The sequence below is a fragment of the Phocoena sinus genome, chromosome 6 (genome assembly GCF_008692025.1).
Source record: "Phocoena sinus isolate mPhoSin1 chromosome 6, mPhoSin1.pri, whole genome shotgun sequence".
Classification (NCBI taxonomy): Eukaryota; Metazoa; Chordata; class Mammalia; order Artiodactyla; family Phocoenidae; genus Phocoena; species Phocoena sinus.
The window spans coordinates 13487488-13502133 of NC_045768.1; the positions used below are offsets into that span (position 1 = coordinate 13487488).

General features: G+C 40.9%; 1 protein-coding gene across 1 annotated transcript in view; it reads right to left on the bottom strand.

The window, feature by feature from the left end:
* GSN (gelsolin) overlaps positions 1 to 14541 on the bottom strand; it is a 116897-nt gene extending 102356 nt beyond the window's left edge. The window contains exons 1-2 of the mRNA XM_032633809.1: positions 14284 to 14541; positions 13667 to 13804 (exon numbers count right to left, since the gene is read on the bottom strand). The gene's annotated coding sequence lies outside the window, so the exon portion shown is untranslated. The remainder of the gene's footprint in view (positions 1 to 13666; positions 13805 to 14283) is intronic.
* Positions 14542 to 14646: the final 105 nt, after the last annotated feature.

Here is a 14646-nt window from a genome sequence, read left to right on the forward strand (position 1 = left end):
CAATAGAGAGATCCATAAACTTCTACATCCCCACAAAGAGATGCCCTCACACAACTTTCAGAAATTGTGCTCACAAGAGATAAATGACAACTCTTTCTGTTATTTCTGGCAGCCATCTTACCAGACTGTGCCTAAAGAATTTTGTGGAATATACTTTGCTTCATGGGCAGATAACCAAAAGTTATTTTAAAAAATTGTTTCAATCTTATTAGTGGGGAATTTTTTTTATTGGAAAAGTTTTTCAGAAAACTTTAAAAAGTGTAAGTGAGTGATCTGAACCTGTCATTCTAGTCCTATAGACTCTAACCAAGGTATCTTGATGGTTATACGTGGTATTGTGGGCCTGAGGAAATGAGTATTATAATTACTGTTTTCCATTTTATATGCAAGGAAAATGAGACTATAATATCAGATACCTGCCAGAACACTCAGAACAGACCTATTCTCCATGGCTTCATTCTTTCCAGTATTTCAACAAATGTTCCAAACATGCTTAACCATAGCTAAGCTCTGGGTCTGGGCGGGTGCGGGGTAGCTATGTACGTTTAAAAAAATAAGATGAAGCTTTGCAAAACAATGTGGACAATACGATCTTATTTACGTGAAAGAAAAAAACAGCAAAGCTATATATTTATGTACATGCACCATATTTATTAAAGCTTACAAACAGATCTGGTAGCCATGTTCACAGTTGCGTGGAGTGGGTAGGGAGGGGAGGACTTTAGCTTTACCTGTATTGTTTGAGAGAATAATAATAATAATAAATTTCTATATTCTTTAGGTTTTTAAAATTTTAACTAAATGATTGTTACAGGCTGAACTGTATCTCCCACAAATTCATATGTTGAAGTCCTAACCCCCAGTATCTCAGAGAGTGACCATATTTGGAAATAGAGTCTTTAAAGAGGTAATTAAGTTAAAATGAGGTCATGAGGGTGGGCCTTAATCCAACATGACTGGTGTCATTATAGGAAGAGGAAACTGAGGAGACAGACAGACACTGAGAGAAGACCATGTGAAGACATACATCTACAAGCCAAGGGGAGAGTCCTCAGAAGAAATCAACCCTTGATTTCAGACTTCTAGCCTCTAGAATTTTGAGAAAATTAATTTCTGTTGTTTAAGCTACCAAGTCTGGGATATTTGTTGTGAAAGATGTTAAAGAAAAAAAAATCCAATGATACTTGTTGAAGATAGAAAGGCAGACTTTTTTCAGGACCACACTGATAGGTATAGGGACTGCAAAGGGATTTTCCAATGTGGGAGAGAGATGGGGCTAAGATCCAAATACAGCATGGGCAAGTGGGAATTTGCAGCCAGGGAGCAGGGTGGGGTCAGTGGATGGAAAATTACTGGGAGGAAACGTCAGGGGTAAGAATTCTGGCTAAATCAACCTAATAGGATTTTTGCTGAAGGCAGGCCAGGATAATCAGACATCATTGGAGAGATGGTAGAGGGGATAAGGAACCTGATCAGATATCGAGGGTCAGGGGTTTGGGTTAAACTGACTTAGCAGGGTTCTTGCTAAAACTAGATTTTACAGGGAAGTGCAGAGATGTGCCTAGGAGAAGGCTCATCAGGCTGACTACAGTGTGCTCAAGCAAAGAACCTTTGACACAGCCCTGGTAAACTAATACAACAACCAAGGCGATGTTTCTGACTTCTGGGAGCTCTTAACTTAGTGGGAGAAGCAGTTTTAATAGTACAACCTCACTATGATACCAGGAAAAGTAGGAGAAGTGCTGCAAAATGCAGAAGCAAGATACTATGGAACTGGGGGTGGGAGGCACTGTTATGCCTGGCAGCTTTCATGGAGGAAGTGGCCTTTGAGCTGCGCCTTGACTGTTGAGTAGCAGAGAAAATGGGGGGGTGGGGGGTAGGGGGTGCGTGGGGGGAGGGGAGTGGAGGAGACAGGGGACTGTTCCTGGAGGAAACACAGAAGCTGGCAGTGAAGGTCTGTTTTGGGCCAGACCGGGGAGCTACACGTGAGCACAGGCTTCACCGGGAAATGCGGGGGAGATGTACCTAGAAGTGTTCGTTGAAGTATCCATTTGTCAGCTATTGCTGACAGCTATCGGCCATCATGGAAAGAGTAACATCATCGTATTTGCTTAGTAGAAAGACCACCCTGAAGTCCGTGAGGCCAGGGTTGAACAGTGATGGCCCAAGGGACTTTCATGTCCACAGAAATATTTTATTTGACTCATCTAGCTATTTTAAAAAAATTAACTGTCCTAACAGTTCATAAATTATAAATAATTTAGATACATAATTTATTTAAGAATTTACTGATATAATTTGAATCTAGGTAATATTGTTTATAATATATTTTTACATCAATTTTACATAAATTAATAAAATAAAACCAATATACTATAGTTATGTTGATGTACTTTATATATAAATAAATTTTTTTTTTCCTTGATCACATTTTTGTTTTCTTTTTTATAACATCTTTATTGGAGTATAATTGCTTTACAATGGTGTGTTAGTTTCTGCTTTATAACAAAGTGAATCAGCTATACATACACATATATCCCCATATCTCCTCCCTCTTGCATCTCCCTCCCATGCTCCCTATCCCACCCCTCTAGGTGGTCACAAAGCACTGAGCTGATCTCCCTGTGCTATGCAGCCGCTTCCCACTAGCTATCTATTTTACATTTGGTAGTGTATATACGTGCATGTCACTCTCTCACTTCGTCCCAGCTTACCCTTCCCCTCCCTGTGTCCTCAAGTCCATTCTCTACATCTGCATCTTTATTCCTGTCCTGCCCCTAGGTTCTTTATAACCATTTTTTTGTTTTTTAGATTCCATATATATGTGTTAGCATACGGTATTTGTTTTTCTCTTTCTGATTTACTTCACTCTGTATGACAGATTCTAGGTCAATCCACCTCACTACAAATAACTCAATTTTGTTTCTTTTTATGGCTGAGTAATGTTTCATTGTATATATGTGCCACATCTTCTTTATCCATTCATCTGTTGATGGACACTTAGGTTGCTTCCATGTACTGGCTATCGTAAACAGAGCTGCAATGAACATTGTGGTACATGACTCTTTTTGAATTATGGTTTTCTCAGGGTATATGCCCAGTAGTGGGATTGCTGGGTCGTATGGTAGTTCTATTTTTAGTTTTTTAAGGAACCTCCATACTGTTCTCCATAGTGGCTGTATCAATTTACATTCCCACCAACAGTGCAAGAGGGTTCCCTTTTCTCCACACCCTCTCCAGCATTTATTGTTTGTAGATTTTTTGATGATGGCCATTCTGACTGGTGAGGTGATACCTCATTGTAGTCTCGATTTGCATTTCTCTAATGATTAATGATGCTGAACATTCTTTCATGTGTTTGTTGGCAATCCGTGTATCTTCTTTGGAGAAATGTCTATTTAGGTCTTCTGCCCATTGTTGCATTGGGTTGTTTGCTTTTTTAATATTGAGCTGCATGAGCTGCTTGTAAATTTTGGAGATTAATTCTTTGTCAGTTGCTTCATTTGCAAATATTTTCTCCCATTCTGAGTGTTGTCTTTTCATCTTTTTTATGGTTTTCTTTGCTGTGCAATATACTATATATATTTTATATATATATATATATATATATACTATATATATATACCAATATACTATAGTTATGTTGATGTACTTTATATATAAATAAAATTTTTTTTTCCTTGATCACATTTTTGTTTTCTTTTTTATAACATCTTTATTGGAGTATAATTGCTTTACAATGGTGTGTTAGTTTCTGCTTTATAACAAATCCCAGGAGTCGTGGCTGGGATTAGGTCCCATTTGTTTACTTTTGTTTTTATTTCCATTTCTCTAGGAGGTGGGTTGAAAAGGATCTTGCTGTGATTTATGTCATAGAGTGTTCTGCCTATGTTTTCCTCTAAGAGTTTGATAGTGTCTGGCCTTACATTTAGGTCTTTAATCCATTTTGAGTTTATTTTTGTGTATGGTGTTAGAGAGTGTTCTAATTTCATTCTTTTACATGTAGCTGTCCAGTTTTCCCAGCACCACTTATTGAAGAGGCTGTCTTTTCTCCATTGTATATTCTTGCCTCCTTTATCAAGGATAAGGTGACCAGATGTGCATGGGTTTATCTCTGGGCTTTCTATCCTGTTCCATTGACCTATATTTCTGATTTTGTGCCAGTACCATACTGTATTGATTACTGTAGCTTTGTAGTATAGTCTGAAGTCCTGGAGCCTGATTCCTCCAGCTCCGTTTTTCTTTCTCAAGATTGCTTTGGCTATTCGGGGTCTTTTGTGTTTCCATACAAATTGTGAACTTTTTTTTCTAGTTCTGTGAAAAATGCCATTGGTAGTTTGATAGGGATTGCGTTGAATCTGTAATAAGTCAGAAGAGCTCATAAAATTTCAAATTTTTTGAAAAATCTTTTAACAAGTGTTGTGGGTTGAATTGCATCCCCCTGCAAGATATGTTGAAGTCCTAACTCTTGGTGCCTGTGACTTCTACTTATTTGGAAATAGGGTCTTTATGGACGCAATTAATATGTAAATTAAGATGAGGTCTTAGTGGAATAGGATGGGCCCTTAGTCAAATATGACTGGTGTCCTTCTCTAGAAGGGACGCAGATACACAAGAGGGAGAATGCCATGTGGCTGGTAATGGAGGCAGAGATTGGGGTGATGCAGCTGTCAGCCAAAGGAACAGCAAGGATTGACCGCCAGAAGCCAGAGAGGCAGGGAAGGATTCGACCCAACCTCAGCCCCTTGATCTCAGATTTCTAACTTCCAACACTGTGGGAGAATACAATGGTTTTAACTACCAGCAGGTGGTACTTTGTTAACAGCAGCTGTAGGAAACTAATACGACAAGGAACCTATATATTCTCCCAGCAACATTTGGCTGGAGCTAAGGAAGGGAGCCCCCTAGAGGTGAGCCACCAGCCAGGTGGCATCACTCATTCCTCCCAAGGTGCAGGCTTTGTAGCAATAGTCCAGGGGAGAAAAGAGGTCTCAACTAAGGCAGTAACAAGGGTGTGTGTGTGTGTGTGTGTGTGTGTGTGTGTGTGTGTGTGTGTGTAAAGCTTTGTTCTTAGAAACAATCATTCTTTACTTCACGGACAGGGATAAAGTAATACTTATCATTATAAACTGTATTTTATATCACTACCATGAGCCAGGTCCTATGTTGAGAGTTTTTTTGTGTTGTGCCATTTAATCCTCCCTACAACGCTATGTAAAATCCCCACTCTACAGATGAGAACACTGAGGTTCGGAAAGGTTACATGACCTAGACCTAGATTATAAATAAGATACAATATCTACTAGGTGCCAAGCACCTAGCTGAGCACTTTATGTCTGAGCTCATTGAATTCTCACAACACCCTATGAAGTAGGTACCATTATTATCCATGAGTATATTTCCCCTCCCCCACTGAGACGAGGAAACTGAGGCACAAGAGGCCAAGCAACTTGATCAAGTTAGACACCAGCAAAGCTAGATGATGAATACAAGAGTTTGTGTTTTTGTCTGGATCCAAAGTCCTTGCTGGCTTATCTTTTCATTCATTTGTTCATTGATGAATGCTCTTATGTCTTATGCATTTTTAAAATTATTTATTTATTTGGCTGCGTGGGGTCTTAGCTGAGGCGTGCAGGATCTTTCATTGTGGCGCACGGGCTCTTCATTGCGGCGCACGGGCTCTTCATTGCAGCACGCAGGCTTCTCTCTAGTTGTGGCGCGCAGGATCTAGAGCGCGTGAGCTCAGTAGTCATGGCACATGCGCTTCAGAGCACGTGGGCTCGGTAGTTGTGCTGCACAGGCTTAGTTACCCCGTGGCATGTGGGATATTAGTTCCCCAACCAGAGATCAAACCTGTGTCCCCTGCGTTGGAAGGCAGACTCAACCACTGGACTACCACAGAAGTCCCTGTCTTATGTATTTTTGAAGGAGGCAGCTGGGCTTTGGTGTAGCCTGGGCCTCAGTGTCCCCATCTGTGAAACGTGGTGGGTCTGGCCAATCTTGAAGGTCTCTTCTTGCTCTATAAATCAGTGATTCCCTGGCCTTGGGAATTTAGCAATTATTAATAATACAACAGCTCAGAATATTAACTCATTTGCCAACGTCTCACCAAATGACAGAGCCAGGATTTTAATTCAAGTCCACCTGACTCCAAAAGCTTCTCCACTTCCTCCTGGGCCAGGAAAAGAGAAGAACCAAAAAAGAGACTGAGGAAGTACTGCTGAACCAGATTTGTGTGAGCTACACAAGTGGGACCAAAGGCCGGGAGTTCCAACCATGGAGCTGGCCTGGCATGGGCCTGTGACACCCTCTTGTGGATCGCATCTGAAATGCTCTGCTTGGCCATCTTTTTCATTTTGATACCAGAATAGACGTAGGGATTGGGGGAAGCAGGATGTGGTTTTCCCAATAGTTTTTGAAAACCAGTGACCCCAGCTACTGTCCTAAAACGGAGACTGCTTGAAGGCATGGGTCACTTAGAGAAGCCCAGCTGCCCTGTGTTCATTTACTGATGAAACAAGTTACTTTTTGTTTCTGTCTTCACATCTTGTACATGCTTGTACCAGGTATAAAGCAGTGAACCCAGTAAAAATGGCCCCTTTCCTCCTTTGCGTTCAGAGTGGGGGAGGTCAGACATTAAGCCTGTAAAACCCAGAATAAATATATAGGCAGGAAAGAATTCTTCTTCCTTCACGCTCCCTTTCCTCCTTAGCTTTCTCTCCAGAATCTGGAGGGGAAAAGGATCTTTGGCAAGACCAAAGAAGAGAGAGAAAGACTTTTTTTTAAGAATAATGATTCATTAAAATGTATATCTGCTCTCGAAACTTTCATCTGTTTCACAGATACTGTGCTCTGGGAATTCTAAAATAACTAAATCCTCATCTGTACTGAGGCACCACGGGGAAGGGAATACCCCCCTTACCCCCAGTGAAGCCCAGGAGCAGTACCCAGAACCAACCTTGAAGGCTGCAGGGGCCTCTTCCAGGAGGGAGCTGACACCTGGCAGGGAGAGCAGGGGGGTGTAAATGGGGGGTGGGGTTGGGGGTTTTGGTGGAGAAGGATTTTATATGAATGTCTAACCTTCACAACAATCCAATAAAGTCAGGGCCACCATACCTATATTACAGATGAGGAAACTGAGGTTCAGAGAGCTTAATAAGCTTGCCCAAATCTCAGCACTAATGGCTGTAGTGTTGGAATCTAAGTTTTAGAAAAGCAATAGATTAGGAATCCAAAGTCTGATTTCTAGTCCCAGCTCTGAACACACTTGCTGAGTTGGGCAGGTCAGTTAACATCTTGGATCTCTATTTTCTCTTCTGCATAATAGGGGCTTGGTTAGAAAGGTATCCATTGTTCTGCCTGAGCAGAAAAATAGGAAGGGGGCACTGAGGAGCTCCCGTGGTCAGAAGGAGACAGGAGCCCAAGTCCAAGCAAAAACATCAGTTACTGATGAGTGAATCACTGATGCGTGAATGCCGGGTTGCCTGTGATGTGTGGTCGCCTGGCAGCCTCTCCTGAGTGGATCCCACAGCTTTCTCAGTAAGAGAACACTGAATATCAGAGACCCCAGAGATTCCCTTATCCAGTTGGTTTTTAAAAAGCTTTATTATCTCTCCTGTTAGACTCATACTAGTAATAAAACCCTCTCATGGGAGTGCAGGACTTTACAGTTTACAAATCACATTCATATCTGTGGTCTCATTTGAATTCTTACCCCTTTTCTGTGAGGTTGACAGGACAAGTATTGCTATCTCCATTTCACAGAGGATAAAACTGAGGCTAAGAGAAGGCCCAGGGTCAGCTAATAAACAGCTGTCATTGGCTGTCTGTCCCTCTGACACTTGAGTATGTTTGGATGGGGAGGTAGTCCACTGTGGAAGAGTGGATTACTCTTCCCCTATATAACCTCCCTGGAGCAGAATTATGTGCCCCAACTCTGTCATCATGAAGCCATAAGACTTGTTCTGGCCAATGAAATGTGAGAAGAAGTGATGTATGTCACTTTGGAACAGAAGGCTGAAGACCCAGCATGTTGTTCACCATGTCTCTTTTCCTTCTGCCATGAAATCTGGCAATGCTTCAGAGAGAGAGAGAGGAGCTCCCTTAGCCTGGGTCCTGGAGTAAAATAACATGGAACAGGGAAGTAGTTGACCCATCATGGACATAGGGGTGAGCAAGAAATAAACCTTTGGGGCTGTACACCACTGAGATTTGGGGGTTATTTGTTACACAGCAAAACCTAGCTAATATATCTATAAAGACAGCATCCTCTCCTGGGAATAGTGATGTCAGACCCTGGATAAGTATCAGCTGGTCTATGAGCGTGTGTGTGTGTGTGTGTGTGTGTGTGTGTGTGTGTCTGGGGTGGCAAAGTGGGTACACGGAAGGGAAGGCTTAGTGGAGTTTGCCCTGTATCCTATTCCAGTCAGTCTTTCAAACCGGCTACACATACAGGGGCCTGCTTCCCATCCTTCTCCTCTCCTCTCTCTCTCCCTATTTTTATTATTTGGCACAGAACTTCGGATCTCTGTTGAATTCCATGATAGCAGATAAAGTTTTTTTTCTTTCCCAAATTATATGGAGAAACTGCTTCAGGAGCTATTGATTGACTCTCAGAAATAATAATTGTAGCTACTGTTTCCTGAGGATTTGCTGACGATCAGGCACTCGTTAAGAGCTTTTCTTGCTTTACCTCATTTTCTCTTCACAACTACCTGAGGAATTAGATCCTACTATTTCCTCATGTTAGAGGCAAGAAAATGAAGCCTTAGAGACGTTAAGAAACTTTTTTTTTTTGGCTGCGTTGGGTCTCCATTGCTGCGCAAGGGCTTTTCTCTAGTTCTGGCAAGTGGGGATTACTCTTCATTGCAGTGCACGGGCTTCTCATTGCGGTGGCTTCTCTTGCTGCAGAGCACGGGCTCTACGAACGTGGACTTCAGTAGTTATGGCACGCGGGCTCTAGAGCGCAGGCTCAGTAGTTGTGGCACAAAGTTGTTCCAGTCTTTGTGGCTTCAGTGTGTAAACCCAGCTTCCCTAGGCCTTTGAGCTCTAATGCTTGCCCCCTCCTAAGGAAAGGAGGGTGGTGTGGCAGAAATGGGCAGTTGCTTCTCAATTTGGGGGAGGGATTTAGGGCTCTGGCAGAGGCCTAATTGTGTATCCGATTCACACAAATGAGGAAATCAGTGAATGAGGGAAGGATAGAAGGATTGGGCATCTGTTGAATGCTTAGAATATTCCAGATACTGTGAATGATCCTATTACACTTTCCTAGTTGATCTAAACAACCATTCTATGGGGGAAGATCTATTACCCCATTATGTCACTGAGGCTCAGAGAAGTTAACCGCTTTGACTAAGGTCATTTAGCTTATAAAAACTTATGCTAGAAATGGAGCTAGGGTCAGTGTGACTGTGAAAACCATATTCTTTCCTCCATAGCAAACCATTTACTCACTGTGCCCTTCTACCAAATATAATACAACATAATAAAATCTTGTCCTCTTGTGTTTCTGCACATCTTGTGAGCAGAGGCACTATCATTTGTCCCAGACCATCTTCACAAGGATGTTTGTAGAGCAAATGGCCTTCGAAGATACAGTATTTCCCTCCAGAGCAAAAGACAGAAATGCTTGCTCCCCACTATAAAAGATTTGGTTTCCCTCAGCTCAGGGTTCCTGACATCCAGGAACTGATGTAAACATGCCGATGCTCATGCTGCATGTGGTGTTGTGGATAATAAAGTTCTTTGTCTCTGACCCGGAAGTCTCATGTCCTCCGCTCATATCCATGAAACCACATTACACTAAGTTGTTGGCTTACAACTAGGGTGAGATCTTAGTTCCTGACAGCACCTGCCATATTTGTGCCATGGAAAGAGTTACCATGTTTAATCCAGTTGTGTCACATCACCCATGCTCTTCACTTACATTATTTCAACTAAATGTATAAGGTCAACAAAGCAATAAAGAAAATTTAAATACCACTCTGCCTCCCCTTTTTCTAAATAAGTGCATGCCATGGAGGAAGCATGTGACAAAAGAGTTAAATCTGCTATTTTCTTAGTAGATCTTAGTTTTCATGTGGCTTTCATGGCATGGTCATTTTGCCATACTGAGTGTGATTCAAAGATGCACATTTTTTCACGTAGCATGGCCTCTAAATCTAAACCACCCACTTTGGATGGTCAGCCAAAGAGAAGGCTATCAGATCAAATGCTGGAGGAAAATTCAGAGATGATAAATCAGTCTCCAGTTCGAAGCTCTCCTAAGAAATTTTCAAGTACATCTTTTTTTGTCTGTTTGTTTTGGCTGCACCATGTAGCTTGTGGGATCTTAGTTCCCCAACCAGGGACTGAATCCAGGGAGGAATGAAATCACAGAGTCCTAACCACTGGATCACCAGGAGATTCCAAGTACATCTTTCACCTCATGTGATTTTTGTTGTTCTTACGGATCAATTTTAGAATGTTCCACCCTCATAAGCTATGACTCCAGACGATTATATAAGGTGGAGGGGGGATATGTTAATGGTCACAAAATTTCTTTTACAATTGAATATAGCATGTACTTATCCTTACATTTATATATCACTTTCTTCTTTAGTACCATAAATTTGAATCTAATCCTTTTCCATATCCAGAGACTAAAGAGTCCCATGGACTTAATTTTGACTTCTTAGTCTGCTAAATTTTGAAGTACAGTATATCAGTTGCCATTTCTTTTTTGATTAAACTAGTATTATTTATTTATTTATGTTTATTTTTAATTTATTTTTTTTCTTATTAGTTATCTATTTTATACACATCAGTGTATATATGTCAATCCCAATCTCCCAATTCATCACACCACCACCCTCAACCCCCGCCGCTTTCCCCCCTTGGTGTCCCTATATTTTTTCTCTACTTCTGTGTCTCAATTTTTGCTCAGCTGAACCAATCTCTAAACTAGTATTTTTTATTCCTGTTTGTTTTTCCTCAATTGAATTATGTATCACTGGAAGTTAATCAACTACATTTGAACATATATTAGTTTTTTAAATTAGGTAGTAGTACATGGTAATAAATACCAGAGTACAAATTGTATTAGTTCTGCTATATCTTCAATATTACCTCAGGGATTGGGACGTCAATATTTTAATATCTGGTTCTGGATTGATGGCAACTCCAAAACTACTACATAAAAAAAGGGTAAGCATAGAGAGAGACAGAGGAAAAAGAATGTACAGTCCAAGATAAGTCTATGAACCAAAATTCTAAAACATATGAGTAAACTTAACAAATTTAAGCCTATAAAACCAATAAGGAGATGAATCATTTTGGTTTAAATAAACACAATAGAGAGATCTGAAAATGAATTTCAATGTTTGGGCTCTGGAAAAAGATAAAGAATAGAATAACATCCATCTTTACAAAAGAAATTATAAAAATATAAACAGGTGTAAATGAAACAAGAACAAGTAGATATGAAAAAGAATCAGTACTGGAGTGATCAATCTCATGAATCTCCTCTAGGAATGGGTGACCCCCTCATACATTTGCTGTATCTTCCAGCTGAGTGCCAGCTTGTGTTATTCAATCTAGGACTGTGAAGTTAAGCTGTGTGTAAGCATGGTGGGGGCAGTTTCAGTCCCCTTCCATCTAAAGCCCTCCACCATGCCATCCAAAGTCCCCTTCCATGTGGTCTTTCTCCATTTGTGTTTTCCTTTGCTGAAGAAGCAACGGGCAGAACAGATTAGTAAGTAACAGATATCTGGGGGTTGCCAGTGTCCTCTTCCTGCAGGCACGCCCAGTCTTCACTAGTGATTCTCTGGGAGCCCTTCTCCCTTGCCTCTAAGAGGGACTACAACCCCCCATGAAGGGAGAGGAAGGGATGGGTCTCTTTTCAGAAAACTGCATTTGCCCTCAATGCTGGCTTCCCTCCCTTCTCTCCATTCTTTCTTTCCACTGATTAGTGGTGATGGTTTGTCTGTGGGAGAAGGGTGGGAATGGGGAATAGGTGGAGTAGTGGAGTAGGAACTGATGGAAGGGCTGGTAGAATGACAATGATGGCTCTTCAAATGCCCTGCTGGAAGATAGCTGGTTCCAACCACTGGCAGTTCTTTAAATATAGAATGTGGGCTCCTTATGGACTTTTTGGTTCGGATTTGGGTTTCAGCAGCAGTTTCAGGACAATAGGAAAAAGCTCTCTTAATGTCCAATTACACAAGAATATATGTCTATTATCCTTTCCTTTTATAGTTTAATAAATGTTGGCATACTATTTACTTTTCCATATCTTGTTTTTTTCACTTGAAGTATTTCCTAGAGATTGTTCCATATCAGGATATGTACATGTGCCTCATTCTTTTTTATTGCTTCATATATTCCACAATATGGATGTACTAAAATTTATTACAACAGCTCTCTAGTGACAGTCTCTAGTCTTTTGCTATTACAAACAGTGCTACAATGAACATTTTGCATATACTCTTTTCATGTAAATAGCTTTTTTTAAAAAAAAAAAAAACTTAACTAGAAACCCTGACAGATGTTTGTCATCCAAAGGACAATCCATTTTAAGTATGCTGCAATTAGTGTCACACAACCTCTTCCTACTTTGAAAATTCTGTGAATTATTATAAGAATTGCCAATTTCTACTCTTTAATTGCACTGCTTAGCATGTGATAGGCATTCTGCATTCACAACGTTTCTTTTCAATGCAGCTTCAAAGTGTAATGACTTTGACACAGATTTAAGCAAATTTAGAGATCTACATTTAAGCTGCTAAATGCAAATAAAACATGAACTACAAAGTAATGCTTAGGATGGGAGATCTGAAGTTATATGTGTTTGAATTCAAATCCCAGTACCAGTTTTTACCTATATGACTTTAGCCCTGTATGACACTCAGTTTTCTCATTCATAAAATGGGGTGAATAGTGACTTCATGGGGATGTTGTAGAGATTAAATAAGAAAATATGCATGATTCTTAGGACATTTCCTGGAACACAATAAGTGTTCAGTAAGCATTAGCTATACATAAAGGTTTCAGTTCAGGTGACAATTGTATATATACAAACTTTCTAGCCAGACATAAGTTCATAGCTGGACCAGTAGTGTCAGTTGGTTCATAGCTTTCTCCTTTATTTGGTACAGCCAAATTTCCTGATTTCAGAGATGTTAAATTGTGAAACAAACTATACTTATTGGAGTTAAAGAATATAGAAATAGGGGCTTCCCTGGTGGCGCAGTGGTTGAGAGTCTGCCTGCCAATGCAGGGGACGCGGGTTCGTGCCCAGGTCCGGGAGGATCCCACATGACGCGGAGCGGCTGGGCCCGTGAGCCATGGCCGCTGAGCCTGCGTGTCTGGAGCCTGATGGATTACCTTATATTAGATTACCTTATAGATTAGTATTACCTTATATTAGATTATCATGTAATAACCATCCCATGTATTAAATTCTCATATGCCAAGCATTTTGCATATATTATCTCATTTAATTTTCACAAGGACTCATGTGAGATAGATATTAATATTCTTATTCTGAAGAGACTGAAGATCTGACAAATCAAGTGACATGCCCAAAGATATCATTAGTAAGTTGTAGAGCAGGGATTCACTCTCAGATCGTTCTGAAAAAAAGATATTTGTAAATTCCCATACATTTTTCCAATGAAATCTCACTTACGCATGGCAGAACCAGCTTATGAAAGGTCTTGAATGCCAAAAGCAGGCTTGAACTTCATTTTGGTGGATTGAGGCAGGGCTGTCTTATCCATTAGGTACAGCAGGCACAGTGCCTAGGGTCCACAATACTTTTAGGGGTCTATAAAAATGTTTAAGTTCAAAATCAGAAGAGAAAAATGGACTTTTAGATTGAAGAAAATGACTTGCTATATAACATTAATATATTTATCTGTATATTAATGCATTTGTAAAATATGAAATATATATTAAATAAATATTATCTACTACATAAATATATATATATTATATATCCACAAGCGCAAAGCAAAAGTGCCCGGGGCCATGAAAGTCAGAATGCGGCCTTGTACCGGGGTGCGCTAAACTTTCTGGGGAGGTGATATAGCAGACTAAGTTGGAAGAGGGTGGTAGGTGGTGGCCAGATTCTGAAAAATGTCACAATTTCTCTCCTCCCATCAAAGTCACCCCCCAAAGGTAGGTTGTAAGGGACAGAGGTGAAACATAGGGCAGAAAGTGCCACTTCCTAGCTGCATGATTTTGGACAAGTGACTTGATCAATCTGAGCCTCAGTTTCACCATCAATAAAATGGAGATACGTACCTCCTGAGGTTGCTGGACGGGGACCTAGGTGCCGTGTTCACAGGTACGAATCGCTTGATACATACATGTTGAATGAATTCAGTAAATGTGTGCTTTGCACAGTGGTCGGTGTAAGGTAAGCCTCCAGTAAGTGGTAGCTGCTAGCATTAAAAATAGTAAAGTCCCCATAGTTACAACCCTAGCGCTGCAGAAGCCAGACGTACCTCAGGAGGTCCTACGGAAACCTGCGCAGTAACTTCCCACAGGAGGCGAGGACGCGCGACTGCGCTTGCGCAAAAGCGCTTTCCTCCGCCCCTTCGGGCGCGAGGACCAGAGGGGCGGGTTCGGCAGCGTTGCGACGAGTCCAGAGGGGAGGACTGAGGA